Below are 17,500 nucleotides of genomic sequence, written 5' to 3'. Positions count from 1 at the left end.
TTTGCCTCAAAATTATACTGTCTGGATCTGTTTTTGAACGGAAAAATGTCTGGACAAAGATCAGATTTTAGTCTGATAAAATGCATTTTGAACTGCACGCAATTTGGTTCAGAGGCGATTTCGAACAAACCATCTGTCCTTGCTTAGCCTGATCTGTCTGAAAATTATAGATTAGCATTTTTTTGCCTGAGTTTTAGTTACTGTTTCATTTTGGCTCTGCTAGGAGACATCAATAAATGATCTGTTCCAATCAGAGACCCATTCAAATTCCACCTGCGCTTATCACAGCCAAGACGTGAGTGCCTCAAGAACCGATCTTCTTTATACTTAATTATAACGATTGTAGCTCTAGAAAATTTTTGTCAGAAACTCCCCCTTTTGGATAAGGTGCCAGCATTTTTTGACTATGATTTACAGAAAAGTGTTCAAATTTTCAGAAAACGCAAAACATTTCTGTTTTGTGATTTTTTCGGTATTACACAGCAAAGGCAGACCTAAATTGCTTTTGGCTGATTTTGTCCTCGTGTATTTTGGCAGCTTTCGGACTTTGTAGATTGAATTCCACAACAATGGATTTTTCTAATTTTCGTGTAATTAAGTTACGATCAACAACGGAATCCCGCTACCAGTAACTCAATTCCACAATTTGGAAACCAAATTCCAAAAAATCAAAATGCACAATATGTGTTACTAAATTCCACAAATTCGTTGCTAATTAGACACTTTATTGCACTTAATTGTAATAGGATTAAATGGTCGTTAACGTTGGTTATCAAATTTGAGACAACATTTTGAAAAGTGTCTGACCTCTTGAATAATTGTTAGCCAGGGATTTTTTGGCAAAAAAAATCTTTTTGAACTTAGTTTTAAAAATGCGGTAAAAGAGAACTGAGTTGCGTTCAAAAACCGCTCCTGGCAAAACTATTGTTTTGTTTGGCATACAGAATATATAGTCTTCGGGTTCCGGGTCGCATTTTGTTCAATCTGCCCTGAGGAATTTACAGTCTAGCTCAGATTCGACGCGCCATAACTGTCTGGCCAACAGCCTAGGATAGGTTATGCTCGATTGAGGTCATACCAAAATTTTTTGGCCGGCCCTGCCCACTCAATGTGCTTTGGGTCTGACCCGGGCTGATCGAACGTGTCCTTAATTTTTCCAAGATGCGGTCTTTGAATAAATTTTTTTGCTGCTTGGGTTGACCAAAGTTTTTTCGACTAAAAATTTTCAATTGTAATGTGCTGTTTTGTAATGAGAACGTTGCATGCAGCCGTCTGATTATTTTTCTTGGAATCACATTAGGTTTAGAATCTAACTTCACATGGCTTTCAATATAAAAAACCGATTCATTTAGGACAATGCTGTTATTATTTATACTTTTGCACTGCCATTATGTTATTTGCAATCTACCTATTTTTTGTACAACATTTATTTTAAGTATTAAAGTTATTAAATTCAGTGTTCTTTTTTGAGCCATTTGCAGAAGCAAACTACTGGTATATATAGAAATAGTAACTCATAGGTTCATATCATATTGAGCTGAAGGTCCCGTCAAAAATATTTTGGGCTTCAATATTTTCGATGACAATTCGCTACTCGTCCTTCTTCGATTTCTTTCAGATCTAATGATACTTCAATAGTGTTTTTCGAAACACTGGAGTAGTAAACTGAGCAAAAACAAGTTTGAAGTCTTATTTTTATACTACCTAAAATTGGAAGTTAGAAATTCGTGCTTGATTTTTTTGTTTTGTGAACAGTTTTACGTGCGGCAATTTAATCTCCGTTGTTTTTCAATTACATGGTCACTAACAGTGCAAAATATTTTGCTGCTTTAAATCATAACTGGGCGGCTAAATAGTGTTTTGGCTTGTACAACAAAAAAATTATCAATTTTTTCAAAATAAAAAACTTCGTCTTTAATTGATAACCTTGATGCTGTCTTGAGAGTTGGTCTCATTAACTACAGATCCTCTTGCAAGTGTCAAACCATTTGCAAAATTTTTTGCAAAAAATTTTTTAGCTGAAATTTTCTTTTTGAGCTTAGTATTATAAATGCGGTAAAAAAGAATTGAATTACGTTGAAAATCGGAATTCGGACTCCAATTTTTCAGGCTGGATCCCGTTTTTCTTAAATATGCTAAATTTGCGGATTTTGTTTCCTAACTTTCTTTCAAAACAGCCTGGTTTTATAGATTTTGAATGTAGAGGCGATTATTTAAAGTTATCATATGCTTTGAGTTACATTATCGTTCAAAATTTTGACAGCATTTCTCACTCCATTTTGCCCTTACACTATTGGTTCTGCATGCCGTAGTTATGGGAGAAGAAAATTTATTATTACCAGGCGAAGTTATTACATCTCAAATGCAAATTTGGTGGAAGTTTTTCTGCCATTTTCCTTCTAAAATAATTGACATACATGCATGTGCGATTCAGATAAATAAGCGAGTTGAATTGATGAGATATTTCAATGTAAAATTAATGAACTCTATCTGCAATCTGTCGTGTGGAAAAATGTTGTCCCTACCTGTGGAATAAAATTTTTCTTAAAATGTTTTCACTTTTGGTCAACATTGATTGACGACACAACAACATTTTCAGACGACACTATTGGCAATTGGTTAGGGAGAGAAAAGATATGGAGAAATATTAGATTCATGAAAACTTTTTTTATGAGAAAAATGGCGGAGATTGCGATCTTCACATTGGGTTCTCTCGAAAGTTACAATTGAGTATTATCTGAATATAACAGACACGCGGGACCAATATTATAGATGAACTGTGGTAAAAAAAATGTATTCCATATTGGACTTCATTTGAAGTAATTTTAATACAAAAATTAAATTTTTGATTGTAATACTACAGAGTACGTATGCTTTTTATACTTAGCATAAAATAAGGCTAATTCACCAAAATTTTTTGGCTTCTACAAATTGTGTTTTTATTTGCTAATCAATTTTTTGTTCTTCATGTAAAAGTTAAAATCTTCATTCGGACTTTTGCTCACCAAATCTAAATTGCAGACACATTTATATCTTGGTTCATCAGGTTTAAGTAGATCTGGAATACACTCCGATCGATGATGCCAATGGCTCGTTTTGTCCGGCCAAGAGTCTACCCGAAGATCTATTTGTTTCTCCTGGAACCTGGCATATTGTTTGTTTAATTTGGCATACAGAATATATAGTCTTCCGGTTCCAGGTTGCATTTTGTTCGATCTACCCTGAGGAATTTACAGTCTAGCTCAGATTCGACGCGCCAACACGGTCTGGCCAACAGCCTAGGATACGTTCTGTTAGATATATATCATACCAAAAATTCAGTTGGCCCGTTCTGCTCAGTCAATGTATTTTGGGTATGAACCGGCTGATCAAAAGTGTCTTTGGTTTTTCCAAGATGCGGTCTTTGAATAAATTTTTTGCTGCTTAGGGTGACCAAAGTTTTTGAGACTAAAAACTTTCATTTGTCATGCGCTCTTTTTTAATGAGAACCTTGCATGCAGCCGTTTGATTGTTTTTCGTGGAATCATGTTAGGTTTAGAATCTTACTTCTCGTGGGTTTCAATATAAAAAAATGGTTCAATTGGGGCAATGCTGCTATTATTTATACTTTTGCACAGCCATTTTTTTATTTGCAATCTACCTATTTTTTGTACAACAATTAGGTATTAAATTCATATATATATAGAAATAGTTAACTCAGAGGTTCATATCATTTTGAGCTGAAGGTCCCGTCAAAATTATTTTGGGTTTCAGTTTTGGATGGCAATTCGCTACTCGTCCTTCTTCGATTTCTTTCAGATCTAATGGTAATTCAATAGTGATTTTCGAAACACTGGAGTAGTAAACTGAGCAAAAACATGTTTGAAGTCTTATTCTTATACTACCTAAAAAGGCAGATAAGAAATTGGTGCTTCAATTTTTTTGTTTTGCGAACAGTTTTGCGTGCGGTAATTTAACTTCCGTAGTTTTTCAATTACATGGTCACTAATAGTGCCTATTTTGCTGCTTTGAATCATAACTGGGCGGCTAAATATTGTTTAGGATTGTACATCAAAAGAGTTCTCAATTTTTCAAAAAATGTGATTTTTCACCTTTAATTGATAACCTTGATGCTGTCTTGAGAGTTGGTCTCATTAACTAGAGATCCTCTTGCAAGTGTCAAACCATTTGCAAAATTTTTAGCAAAAAATTTTTTAGCTGAAATTTTCTTTTTGAGCTTAGTATTATAAATGCGGTAAAAAAGAATTGAATTACGTTGAAAAACGGAATTCGGACTCCAATTTTTCAGGCTGGATCCCGTTTTTCTTAAATATGCTAATTTTGCTGATTTTGTTTCCTAACTTTCTTTCAAAACAGCCTGGTTTTATAGATTTTGAATGTAGAGGCGATTATTTAAAGTTATCATATGCTTTGAGTTACATTATCGTTCAAAATTTTGACAGCATTTCTCACTCCATTTTGCCCTTACACTATTGGTTCTGCATGCCGTAGTTATGGGAGAAGAAAATTTATTATTACCAGGCGAAGTTATTACATCTCAAATGCAAATTTGGTGGAAGTTTTTCTGCCATTTTCCTTCTAAAATAATTGACATACATGCATGTGCGATTCAGATAAATAAGCGAGTTGAATTGATGAGATATTTCAATGTAAAATTAATGAACTCTATCTGCAATCTGTCGTGTGGAAAAATGTTGTCCCTACCTGTGGAATAAAATTTTTCTTAAAATGTTTTCACTTTTGGTCAACATTGATTGACGACACAACAACATTTTCAGACGACACTATTGGCAATTGGTTAGGGAGAGAAAAGATATGGAGAAATATCAGATTCATGAAAACTTTTTTTATGAGAAAAATGGCGGAGATTGCGATCTTCACATTGGGTTCTCTCGAAAGTTACAATTGAGTATTATCTGAATTTAACAGACACGCGGGACCAATATTATAGATGAACTGTGGTAAAAAAAATGTATTCCATATTGGACTTCATTTGAAGTAATTTTAATACAAAAATTAAATTTTTGATTGTAATACTACAGAGTACGTATGCTTTTTATACTTAGCATAAAATAAGGCTAATTCACCAAAATTTTTTGGCTTCTACAAATTGTGTTTTTATTTGCTAATCAATTTTTTGTTCTTCATGTAAAAGTTAAAATCTTCATTCGGACTTTTGCTCACCAAATCTAAATTGCAGACACATTTATATCTTGGTTCATCAGGTTTAAGTAGATCTGGAATACACTCCGATCGATGATGCCAATGGCTCGTTTTGTCCGGCCAAGAGTCTACCCGAAGATCTATTTGTTTCTCCTGGAACCTGGCATATTGTTTGTTTAATTTGGCATACAAATTATATAGTCTTCCGGTTCCGAGTCGCATTTTGTTCAATCTACCCTGAGGATTTTACAGTCTAGCTCAGATTCGATGCTCCAAAACGATCTGGTCAACAGCCTAGTATAGGTTCTGTTCGATTAAGGTCATACCAAAAATTTTGTTGGCCGGGCCTGCTCACTCAATGTGTTTTGGGTCTGACCCGGGCTGATCGAAAGTGTCTTTGGTTTATCCAAGATGTGGTCTTTGAATAAATTTTTTGGTGCTTAGGGTGACCAAAGTCTTTGAGACTAAAAATTTTCATTTGTCATGCGCTCTTTTATAATGAGAATTGCATGCAGTCGTTTGATTATTTTCCATGGAATCATGTTAGGTTTATAATCTAACTTCTCGTGGGTTTCAATATAAAAAACTGATTAAATTAGGACAATGCTGTTATTATTTATACTTTTGCACTGCCATTTTGCTTTTTGCAATCTACCTATTGTTTTTTGTACAGCAATTAGGTATTAAATTCACTGTTCGCTTTTTAAGACATTCTGAAGAGCAAACTGCTAGTACAAATAGAAATAGTAACTTATAGGTTGATGAATAACGCCGAATAAAAGTTCAAAAAGTTCAAGTTTTCTAAATTTGTCTCCAAAGTTATCAATGTTCGACTATCCTGAAAACTGTAAACATTCAAATTTGAAAGTAATCATCCTCAAATTTGAATTGAACAATGATTTTAATTAAAAATATATAATGAGAGATGAAAAGGATAGATACAAATTCCCAACTGCAATGCACTGAAATTTAACAGATAATGACCTTTTAGTATTTAATTTTTTTTGCCCCTACCCCATTTAGTTGAAAGGGGATGTGGGAGGATGAGGAACTATATGGTCAACTGATCTTTTTTCGTTCGACCCATTTTTCTGCCCAATATAATTGAAATAGAAATACATTAAGGGTACAATGAAAAGCAGATCAGACCTTAAAGTTTGAGACAGTTTTGGAATAAAAAGTTTGCCGTCTAAAACCGATATCCTTCTAAATTTCATCTCCCTTAAACTTTTCTTTAAATTGAATAAACTCTAATTTTATCACCATGGGTCTCAATGTCATATTGAGCTGAAGGCCCCGTCAAAAATATTTCAGTTTCTTTTTTGGATGGCAATTCGCTACTCGTCCTGCTTCATTTTTTTCAGATCTGATGATATTAAATTTTTTGACGTCATTGAGAAACCAAACTTCAATGATGATTTTCGAAACACTGTAGTAGTAACTTGATTAAAAAGCAGTTTGAAGTCTAACTTTTATACTACCTATAAAGGGAAGTTAGGAATTGGTGCTTGAAATTTTTCGTTTTGCGAACAGTTTTGCGTGCGGCAACTTAACTTCCGTGGTTTGTCAATTATACGGTCACTAAAAGTGCATAAGATTTTGCTGCTTTAAATCATAACTTCGCAGCTAAAGAGTGTTTTGGCTTGTACATCAAACAAATTATCAATTTTTTCAAAAAAAAATTGTGAGTTTTAGCCTTTATTTGATGTTCTCAGTGTTGTCTTGTCAGCTGGTCTTATTAAACACAGATCCAATAGGCACTCAAAAGGTGCCAAACATAACCGTTAAGAAGTTTCAATTAAGAACTCGTTATTTTTCTTTCAAACAACTTTTTCTTAAAATTATCCCTATTTTTGAAATGGTCTATTTTTCCATTCTGTCTGTAGACTATGCATTCCGCCTCAAAAATATAGCGCGCATGATCTTCTGAAAATAAAATTAAAAATTTTTATTGATTTCATTTGACAGCTACAAATTTTTTTCTTAAAGTCTATTGCATTTTAAACAAAATATTGGATTTTTGAATTTTCCAACTCGATTGATGTGCTTGTGTTGACCTATTTCCGTCAATAGAAAAATCTTGATGCTTTCTTTGTCAAAAACCATTCTATTTAATTTTTGGCATTACTGTAATTTTAATGGTTTTCGGACTTCGATGCTTTTATTTAAAAATTAAAAATTTAATAAATAGATATGTTCAGTCTTTGTCGTAATTGTTACTTTATTGCTGTTTTGTATAAAGTTTCAAAAAACGATATCATCGATACCATAATGTAACAGGTTTTGGCATATGAAGTTTTCTGGTTTTCTGAATTTCAACTAATGTTGTTGAATAAACCACGTTGTACTTACAAACTTTTGAAATTTTTTCACTAACTTTGTATTTTTTCAATCTGTTCTCTAATGGAGATGCAAAAAACTGCTCCCTGCTCAATCTCTAGAACTAAACAATGGCACAAAAATATTTCAGTTTATGTAATTCAATAAGAACTGAACAAATGTTTGGTAGTTGCTAAGTCTCTCTTTTTCGTTACTATTTGTCTCATTGACTCTCACTTAACTTAATTTACGCTTTCTCAAGACGCTTACTTATATTTTCTGGGTAAATTGTAATTGGTTGTCAACATTGCAGTGATTTCAACGACATTTCAGTTTATTTTTTGTTGTTTTTCTTGTGTAATGGTGGTAATTTTCTTTCATTATAATTTCTTTTGTTTACTGTTACACTTACTAATTACGCGCAAATAGTCAAAGGACGCTCAGCTCAAGTACGTGAGGTCTTTGTTACTAAATAAAACGTAATTTTTTTAATCTGTTGCGTGGAAATTAAATTTTTTCGAGCACACAAATGACTTTCGAGCATTCCATTCCTTAATCAAAATTGATATTGAAAATCGCAATTACAAACATTGTTATAGATGCATAAGTTCTTGTTGTTATCATTTTACTCGATTGCTTTATTGGCAGTTCCCATTGAGTTTCCAATGAAACATGATTGAAACCATTTAATGTTTTCACTTGACATCTAAAGACTTTTTCTTCTTTGACAATACGTGTTTTCAAAAACAATGAGCGAATTTTTCAATATTGTTTTTTTTACGTTCAGTTTGTTCTCTCACAACTTAGTTTTAATGACGATACGCTCTATTATTAATCTTTTACAGAAAAAATTTAAACGTTCCAAATTTGGTAGTTAATTGATTTTTCGTTTTTGGCACGATCTTTCAGTAAAATATTAGTGTTTTTCTTGTGTTCTCTTTTAGTTTCAACAATAATGGGCTGAGTCAGTTCTACAATTTCTGAAACTGTTGAATTTATTTTTATCTTTTTTAGGCTAGTTTTTTTTTGCTTATACGCCATTTGTTTTTTAACAGTTGCATTGTTTTTGCAATAATTTCTCCATTTCTTAGTGTTCTAAGCACAGTACTGTGTCCCTTGTTCAAATGAAAACTGCAAATTCCTGCTATTGAACTCCATAAGGGTATAATTTGCTTTTTGGTTTCGTACATAGTTATGTCTTATTGATTTTACGTCGATCAGTGACGAAAATAGTTTATTTTCAAAAATTGTTCCTGTGTTTGTTCTTTAATTTTGTATATCGATTTCTCAGCTGACAACCTCCTATTCTACTATGATTTTTATGATTTTTAAAGTAAGAGAATTTGATTGGTGTGGGGGTACTGACTTTCGTTTAATTCCAGTTCTCACATTTCGGTGATGTTTAAAGTCATGTTGAATTAGTGATTTTGGTCAAGCTGAACTATAAAGTGGAGCCAAAAATTGAGTGAATTTTGTTTTCTCTGATTTTAAAGATGAGTGAGAAAGAATTGCGTGAAAATGTTTCCGCTAGTAGTCTTTTTCTAAAGCAGCAACTCAAATATAAAGAGCGTTCTTTCTTGTGCTCATGCGATTTTAATGCTGAGTTGCGCGTGTGTCAAATAACATTTATTTGAGGGAGAGTGTTGTTCTCTCGTGTGAACAACTTTTTGATCAAACATGACATGTTTTAATATCAAAATGTATTTTCTCGCAAAATTATTTTCAATTATTCAAATTTGGAGAATTGATGTCAAGAGAAGATGATGATACAATTCAATTAAAAGTCATTCGAGGGCAGCTTCTGAGAATGAGATTTAACTCCTTTTCCTGCGTGTTTTTTGAGACTAATTATCACCAACGCTATCACAGCCTTTTACTACCAATCTGTCAGCTATGTTTTGATTTTTAAAATGGGACAGAATTTTATTTCAGAATCTAGTGTTTTTTTTCTAGAACGATTAATCTTGTTGGTCTTAACAGTTCTGCGGTACTAAGGTCAGACTTTATTTTTGCTCAAACAGATTTCTTTCCAGTACTTCTAAGATAAATTCTGCTTTTGGGAAAAATCTCTTTCTCTGTCAAATGTTCGTTAACTTTCTTTGTCCAAAGCCAACAAAATTTTGGGCAAAGTGTGTCGAGTTAATTTGAACAAGTCCGATTTTGTACCAGAGCAACGGTATATTTAAGCAGAAACGACGATTGTCTGCAATCGATAAATCCCACACTTTTTCCGGATCTATTCTGCCACCCCCCCCCCCCCCGGATTATATTTTTGCCAACCCCCCCCCCCCCCCCGGAGCACGTGCTATTTTCTTACATAGCAACGTACTATATAACAACCTACAAATTGTTACTGGGGGCGTAAAAAACACTGGGGGCCGAAATGGAACAGATCCTTTTTTCCTCTTTTTTTAGAATTCTGCAGTTATTTAAGGACATGAGACTTGCCCCCTTATCTTTAGCAAACTTTGCAGTTTGAATAAGGTACACAATAAATGGCTCTGTTTTTTCCCTTCTGGGAGCTCAAATTTATCAGAAAATATTTGAACAGATATTGCGGAGAAAATAATCTATTACATCTTTAAAGCCAGTTTCATTTCAATGTAGAAAAAAATGGGATCTTTTCAGTTTGTACCCCCCCCCAGTACTTTATGCACCCCCAGTTATAGAGCACGTGTCCTAACATAGTAAATAATCATGCAAAAATATGGTAAGTGCGTCTGAAGGGGTGCAAATAATATGCACAAACGGAAAAGATCCAAAAAATGTTAGTCGGATATTAACCATCTGAATAGATATTGTTGCAATTTAAACTAAATTCACTTTGCTGGAACTAATATTAAAGAAGAGGATAAATAAAGATATATCTCTTTATTTATTTGGAAGCTGATTATTTTTTTTAAAAAAGTCTTGGAGCAAAAGTTTTCTATTTGAGATTCATTTCATGTAAAGATTAGCCAAGAATGTGGGTGAACGAGTACGACAAATTATGCGCATTACGGATAAAATTTTACTTTTTTTTACTTTTATGCTTTCTGTGAAAGGTCATTTTTTGTTTTTGCATAAAAGATCATTATTTGTCACTTGATAGAAAATTCATCGACATCAAAAATAGAACTTGAGCACATTTTGCAATAATCAATAGCAAAGTCAACCACTACAACATAGATGATACAGAGAGAAGACAGAAATTCTAGAAGGTTCTGCAAGAATACCAGATAGAAATCTCGATTTGCCAATTCCGGTATTTGTTTAAAGCAGAATAAGCAATAGCCATTGATAAAAACCACCATCAAACATAGAAAGGCCTGAAAATGAAAGCATATTGGAAACATGTTGATGATCCCAGTTACACAAATTGAAGTGTTCTGCTTATGAAATAACTGTAAAAAATGAGCGGGCTAAGTGGAATTCTGACCAACTCGGCGGAAAATCAAAACGATGAGCAGAAGGCAGAAGAGTTTTGCTGCGTCCCCAAATGTGTTCTACAATTACATGTCTTGGGGTGAGTGAAATCCCCAATTTTTGAATAAAAAAATAGAAAAAAATCACTTGAAATCCAATGTCAGATATAGGATACCGTGGCAATGTGAGTGTATAGAAAATGGAGAAAGAGTTATGATAAAAGATAGGTATGATAAGTTAATAAAAAAAAGGGTATCGTTTATGACTGCAAAACCTGAAATCAAATTGTAAGAATGAGATACTTGCTTAATTACATCATCGTCTTGCATTCTGTTGCACAAAAAAAACATGCAAAGCCGTTTTCATATATTCTCGAAGCCGAAATGTTTTTAAGTTTTGTTTCCAATTTTTTATCTGAATTTCAGATTTTCAACAATTTCATTTTTCAAAAATTAATACAATAATGATCTTAGCGTCCTAAAATTGCACTAAACCGTTCGTTTTTTTGTAGTTTGAGAACTGAAAACCAGCATATGAACTATACATATTTTATAGCAAAGAAACTAACACGCAATTAAGAGTTATTCGCATTTTTTTTTAAAATTCTTTTTATTTGAACAATTTCATTGAAATATCTAGCAGTTTTAAACAACATTTTGATCTAATATTTAGTTTGATATGAAATATGATAGCATGAAAAAAATTTCGGAACACTTAGAAGGTTGGTTGCCTTTCAAAACAAAAGACTCAATGGCAATGGATTTGTTCAAAAAAAGCACGCAACTGTTCTTAAAGATTTGATTTGAGTAACAAAAGTTTGCTTTACGGTTGATTTTCAATCATACAAATTTTCTAACAGACGGAAATTCTTACGAGAGTAATATTAAGCCAACAAAAAATTTCGCAAGAAAACGAATCGTGTTGCGTCTGTTATTAATTGTGCTTAATTTTTTTAAACATATATGCTTTTTTTATAAAAATTGTTTTATATTTGAGAATCGCCTTACGTTCAGGTTTAGAGGTTTTTCTGTAATATATGGCATCTATTTCCGGATAAATGAAAAATAATTGTCAGGCTGAGAAAATTCGGAGGTTGTAGTATGTCAATTACTTCCCAAAAATTGTTTCATAAAACATTTTTAAACTTTTTGCCCTTAAGTGACCCTTATGCCCATTTGCTATAATTATGAGAAAGGCCTAAACAAGTTTTGTGGCCGGATGGAAACCTGCAGAAACACATAATGAGTTCAGATCTAATGAAAATTAAATGATGGTGCCCAGGAATTCTAATGGTTTGTCTCAAAATGTCTTTATATATGTTATTCCGGGTAACAAAATTCACTAAGGAAATTAAAGTATAGTGAATCTCTCATCTGAGCTAAGCGGACTGGAGTTGATCAACAATTTTATTTCTAATTCAACAATTAGTAACCTGAAGGAAATTTGTAAATCACATACGAACCATCTTTGTGGAAAAATAAATGAAATTTAGTATATTATGAATCAGTTTATAAAAACTGCTAAAAAGTTGGATTGTCTTTGTGACTTGTTTTTTTTTGCCGTTTTTCGAATAATTTATACGTACGTAATTTTTTGAGCGTGTATATTCTAATACGTCTTCTTAACCGTTTCGTTTTGTAGAGTTTTTCGTGCACCCTAGCCAAGACACGATGCAAATTTTGTGAAATCTGAAATGGTTTTTGCGAAAGGACTGTTAATAATGCAAAGCCTTGCAGGACGATGTTATTCCTGCAAGATATATTAAAATGAACATTAGAGTGAGTATTCGAGTTTCATTGCCTAGGTTTTTCCCAAAATTTTGGCTGTAATTATGACGTCAAATTCGTTCTGGAAACAATTGAAATTAAAATTTTAGCTCATTATTTTCCAACAAATTAAACAACAGGAGATTTAGAGATTTTTTTGTCCTCATTATCGATTAACTTCAATTCATTTTAAAGATTTGATTTCAGCCCAACTTGAACAATTTACAGCTTTTTACAAAATTCTTGGTGAAAATCTGCGAAAATTTTGATCTGACTGAAACTTTTGACTGATAGCTTGGTAAAAAATTGACCTAGTGCGATTTGGATGATTTGATTATTTGATAAGCTAGATTTTGTTCTCTTTGGCTTCTTTCATTAAGTTTTTGTACACTAGAGTTTTGGATACAACGTGATATTTATTTCTTGCTGCTAAGCGCTGTGTCAATGAAGAAACAATGTGCAGTAGTTGTTTTGTCTGTAAAACAGTTCTCTGATTTTGCTTGAGAGATTTTGTTCCAGCCTCACTGAATTCGGCTCATCTGAAACTTTTGATAATGTTAAGTGCTTGTATTTTTGTAAGCACTTAAGCAGCAAAATGATCTGAAATTAGTCCCACTGGTCTATGATGCTACCTAACTAATTAATTTGGAAAAATTCACTGTTTTGCGAGGTCCTGATTCTGACCCCAGCATGAGCGTGAGAGCGGTTTTTTTGCCTGAGTTGTTTTTGTTCAATTTTCTCTGAGTGTGGGGCACAGAAAAGATTTTATTTAAACACTGATATTTTTTGGTTCCATGAAAAGAGCAGCCATTCCTTTTTGTTGCAAGTTCTGGTTTCTGTTCTCCTGTGTTCTAGTTTCTTATTTTTTCTCCAGAGACGTGATGTCACCTGTTGTGGCAAAACAGTCGAGAAACAAAAACAAGGCTACCATAAAAGTTTTTGTAACTATTACTGAGATAAATGGAACTTTCCGTTTGTATCCCCTATCCCATACAATATTTGCAGCCCCCATAAGGACGAGCCATAAATTAACATTATGATTTACTATGTAACAACACGTGCTCTGTAATATAGGGGTGCTTAACGTACTGCGTGGCAAAGAAAGAAAAGATCTAAAAAACGTCCAAATAAATTGCTCAAAAAATTTGACTAGTTTTTCTCTAAAATTGGCTGTTTATTTGACGTTAAATTTGTTCTCAAATAAAATTATTATTAAATTGTTTTAAATTCTTTTCCAAATAGTAAAACAAAAGGCGATATAGAGTTACATGTTCTCCTTACTATCTAGTAAAATTTAATTTATTTTACTATATGAATACAAAACTTGAGCCCAATTTGAACGGTTTATAATTTTTAAAAATTTTCTCGATAAAAATTTCTGCGAAAATACTAATCTCAATGGAAAATACTAATCTCGAAATCTAAATGGTAACCACTTCACTTAGTTCTATTTGAGAAGATTGATTATTGGTGAAGCTGGAGTTAGTTCGCGTTGGCTCCTTAATTTGAGTTTCTGCAAATTGTAATTTATCAGAAGTTTTGGTCTCACTGTTGGAGTTAGTTCCACTAGTCTGTAATCCTAATTAAGCAAAACAATCGAAAAAAGACACTGTTTTGCGAGCTGCGGACAAAAAAGGAACCACACAGCCGTTTTATGTTTAGATGTACTTTGAAATTATCCTCTTAGAAAATTTTTTGTTTTTCTGAACTTTTATTGTCAGAATCGGTATTCTTGTTGAATATTATGCTTTTGAAAAGCTTGGCGTTGCCTTTGCTTTTTTTGTTCACATTTAGGGGTCAGATGTTGTGTGAGAATGTTTATTTGCCTGTTTTGTTTTATCCTGCTCTTTTTTGTTCCGCTTTTTTCTGAGTGTTCGGCACAGAAAAGTTTATAGTTTTGCCTTGATGTGCTGAGGCTTGATGAAAAGAGCGGCCACGCATTTTTGCACTATTTTTGCTGATATGCTGTGTGTAATTTTGTTTCTTCTTCTCCAGAAATATGAAGTCACCTGTGGTGACGAAAAAGCGGGAAACAAAACCAAAGCAAAAAAATTGTAAATAAAATAAAACAAAATGGATATTTTCCGTTTGTGTCCCCGTTCCCCAGCTTAGTGGGTGCGTAATCTTTAGACCCCTAGGCGCCATATTTTTACATTATGATTTACTATGTAACGGCACATGCTCTGTATCTGTGGATAACGTAATGGGACAAACACGGAAAGACCCAAAATATGTTGTTAAAATTAGGGTTCAAAAAATTGTTTAATAAATCCAAAAGATAGTTTCTTGATGCCTCAGAAGGCTTTTCCACTGCTTTTTAACGAGTTTTTTAACGCTTTTTTGGTTTTTTTGGCTTCCGTGGAAAGCTTTTCAGATAAAAGAAGAACCACTGAATAAAGGAACATCAAAACCATATTAGATAATCTTAATTTGGAAAAACTATGGAATATGGAAAAGGCGTGAATCTAAAAAGTTTTAGATGTTTTTTTGCAAAATTGTTGTATGTCGGATGTTATTCTCGCAAGATTGAACGACGCGCATACGAACCCGACTCGGTCATCTCCTTAGTTTGAACGTTGTTGACGCACACTTTTGAAAACGACTACAAATGCGAATAGATACATATTTCTAAAAAATTATAAATTTACAATGTTAAAATCGAACATTTTGTTCAAGGTTTTACTGTGATTTAAAGCGGCAGGTCATGACTGAAATGAAGAACTGAAAAACGTACCTTGCATAATTGGGATATGTTAGAAACGTCTCGCTGAAAGTAAAAGAGTGTGAGCAAACTTTTTGTGGCTTCGTCCAAACCAGCTCCAATGTACTGATATTTAAAGCACAGTTTTAGTCCAATCAAACGTTTCCAATAGTTCTTCTTGCAGTAAGAAAAACTTAGAAAATTCAAACAAATTCGGGATATATTCTGTTTTGCCCCCCCCCCAGCTTAGTGGGCTTCTATTTTTACGCGTCTGTGTCCCACTGCACATTATTCACCACCAGCTTCAAAGCTTGTAAGAATACATAGTAAATCAGTATATAGTATATAAAAAATTAGCACGTACTGTCACTGGGGGATGCTAATAATATACCCTCTAAGCTGAGGGCAACCCCCTCTATTTATTTGCATCCATCAACCGCACGTGCCTTATTTACTATGCAATGACACGTGCTCTGTAACTGGAGCGTATATATCGAAATGGGTCAAAAATGGAAAACATTCCCCGAAAAGATCAAAACTATAAATCAGACTTTTTCTGCTGCGCATCAACAGTTCAATCTTTTCTGCCCCCCCCCCCCCCCCTCCTGGGTGCACGTGTTATTTTGAGACATAATATTGTGCTCTATACCAAGGCTTTATTTTTAAAGGCGGAAGAATAGACAAAGATCGTGTCCGCTACAACGATACCAACAAAAAGGACGAAAACAAAGGTAGTCGACACTTTTAACGTAACTTACAGATCAAGGTGACATAAAGGACAATGGCCGATGGTTCCTTTAAAAACAATAAAACCGACAAAGACCCAACAAAAAACGACTCTTTTTGCGTCGGTTTTGTTGTCCTTTTCTCAACACGGGTGGGATCCATAAAAACACTGGGGGCTGAAACTGAATAGATCCCAACCTTTTCTGCGGCGTCAGCTTTCTCGGCTGCAAGTTAATTTTTATTTGGTCTTTCCCATTATAGCCCCCCCCCAAAAAAAAGTGAAAAATTTGCATTGCACCCCCATTATGACATATGTAATTGTTATATGACGCTAAGCAAAGGGGCTAAAAAAAGGGACGCGGTTTTTTCAGAAAATGTTGTTAGAAGCAACTAGAGCCTATAGCTTAGAGAAACGTTTGATTGCTTAGACTACAGTTCCATTTTCATCATATCTCACTTCATACCGATAAGCGTAATTCTGAAACATTAACAAGAATCTAAAAGAGACACTTTAGTACCTTGTAGGCCATATCCGGTTATAGACCCCACCGAGCCTGAAATTGTGAAAGATCATAAATGGTTCCTGCTAAATAATTTTGATCGTTTAGGGTCTCACTCAACCTTACACGATAAAATACCCTTGTTAGCACCACACCAAACGTAGACCAAATAAAACAATCTGGACTAGAAATATCGCGCATGATGTTACATGTCAATCTATGAAACTAAAACTATTTGCTGAAAATATCACTAAGAAAGATCTGATAAAGTTTTCTAAGAGATTAAAAACCTTCTTGTCGGGTACGGATCGATAAGACACTTGTCATCTGGCTCACTATTGATGACACATAATAATGTCGTCAGGTGCTTATAAAAGTTACAAAAGAGCAAACACACTGATTCCAACTGTTCATTTTTGTCATGAATTCTTTTGTGCAGTTGTGGGTTCATATTGTTTTGATTGTTCAGCCAATTTTTTCAGTCTTTGCTCCAAAAAGTGTCTTGTTCATTCGGTTCTAGTTTCTCGCGTCTCTGTTTAAAAATTGGCTCGTTAGTACAGTTTAAGCAAATTATTTTTTTTCACTACTATGCGCCTGAGATCTCGACTAGAAAACTCAGAAACTACTGAATTAATTTTTAATCTGGCTCTGGTGATAACATACATTTAAGTGGGCACTATTTTCTGCTGAAATTGGAAACTGCTATCACATAATTAAGAATCGTTAAAATTGACAGCAATATACTTATTCCCAATTATAATTGAGAGTGATTTTCCAGTTTAAAGAAAAGAATTGTAATTACAAAACTTATATAGTTTGTTTCAAATTCCAATTTTTTTTAACAAAACATCAGATGCTATAAAGCAACTCGATTTCCTGTACATTCATTACAAAGTAAATTCGCAAAATATAACTAATCG

General features: G+C 33.5%; 1 protein-coding gene and 1 long non-coding RNA gene across 2 annotated transcripts in view; one reads left to right on the top strand and one right to left on the bottom strand.

Moving 5' to 3' along the window:
* LOC142343277 (ovarian-specific serine/threonine-protein kinase Lok-like) overlaps positions 1 to 17,500 on the top strand; it is a 413,485-nt gene that overhangs the window by 133,073 nt on the left and 262,912 nt on the right. The window lies entirely within an intron of this gene.
* LOC142342476 (uncharacterized) lies at positions 10,617 to 16,559 on the bottom strand. Its single transcript, XR_012759174.1, has 3 exons — positions 16,514 to 16,559; positions 15,388 to 15,480; positions 10,617 to 10,790 (listed from the first exon to the last, which is right to left on the bottom strand). It is a non-coding gene; the product is annotated as an uncharacterized LOC142342476 (long non-coding RNA).

The sequence above is a fragment of the Convolutriloba macropyga genome, chromosome 7 (genome assembly GCF_964194025.1).
Source record: "Convolutriloba macropyga chromosome 7, txConMacr16.3, whole genome shotgun sequence".
NCBI lineage: Eukaryota > Metazoa > Xenacoelomorpha > Acoela > Convolutidae > Convolutriloba > Convolutriloba macropyga.
This window is presented reverse-complemented; position numbering and strand designations above follow the sequence as displayed.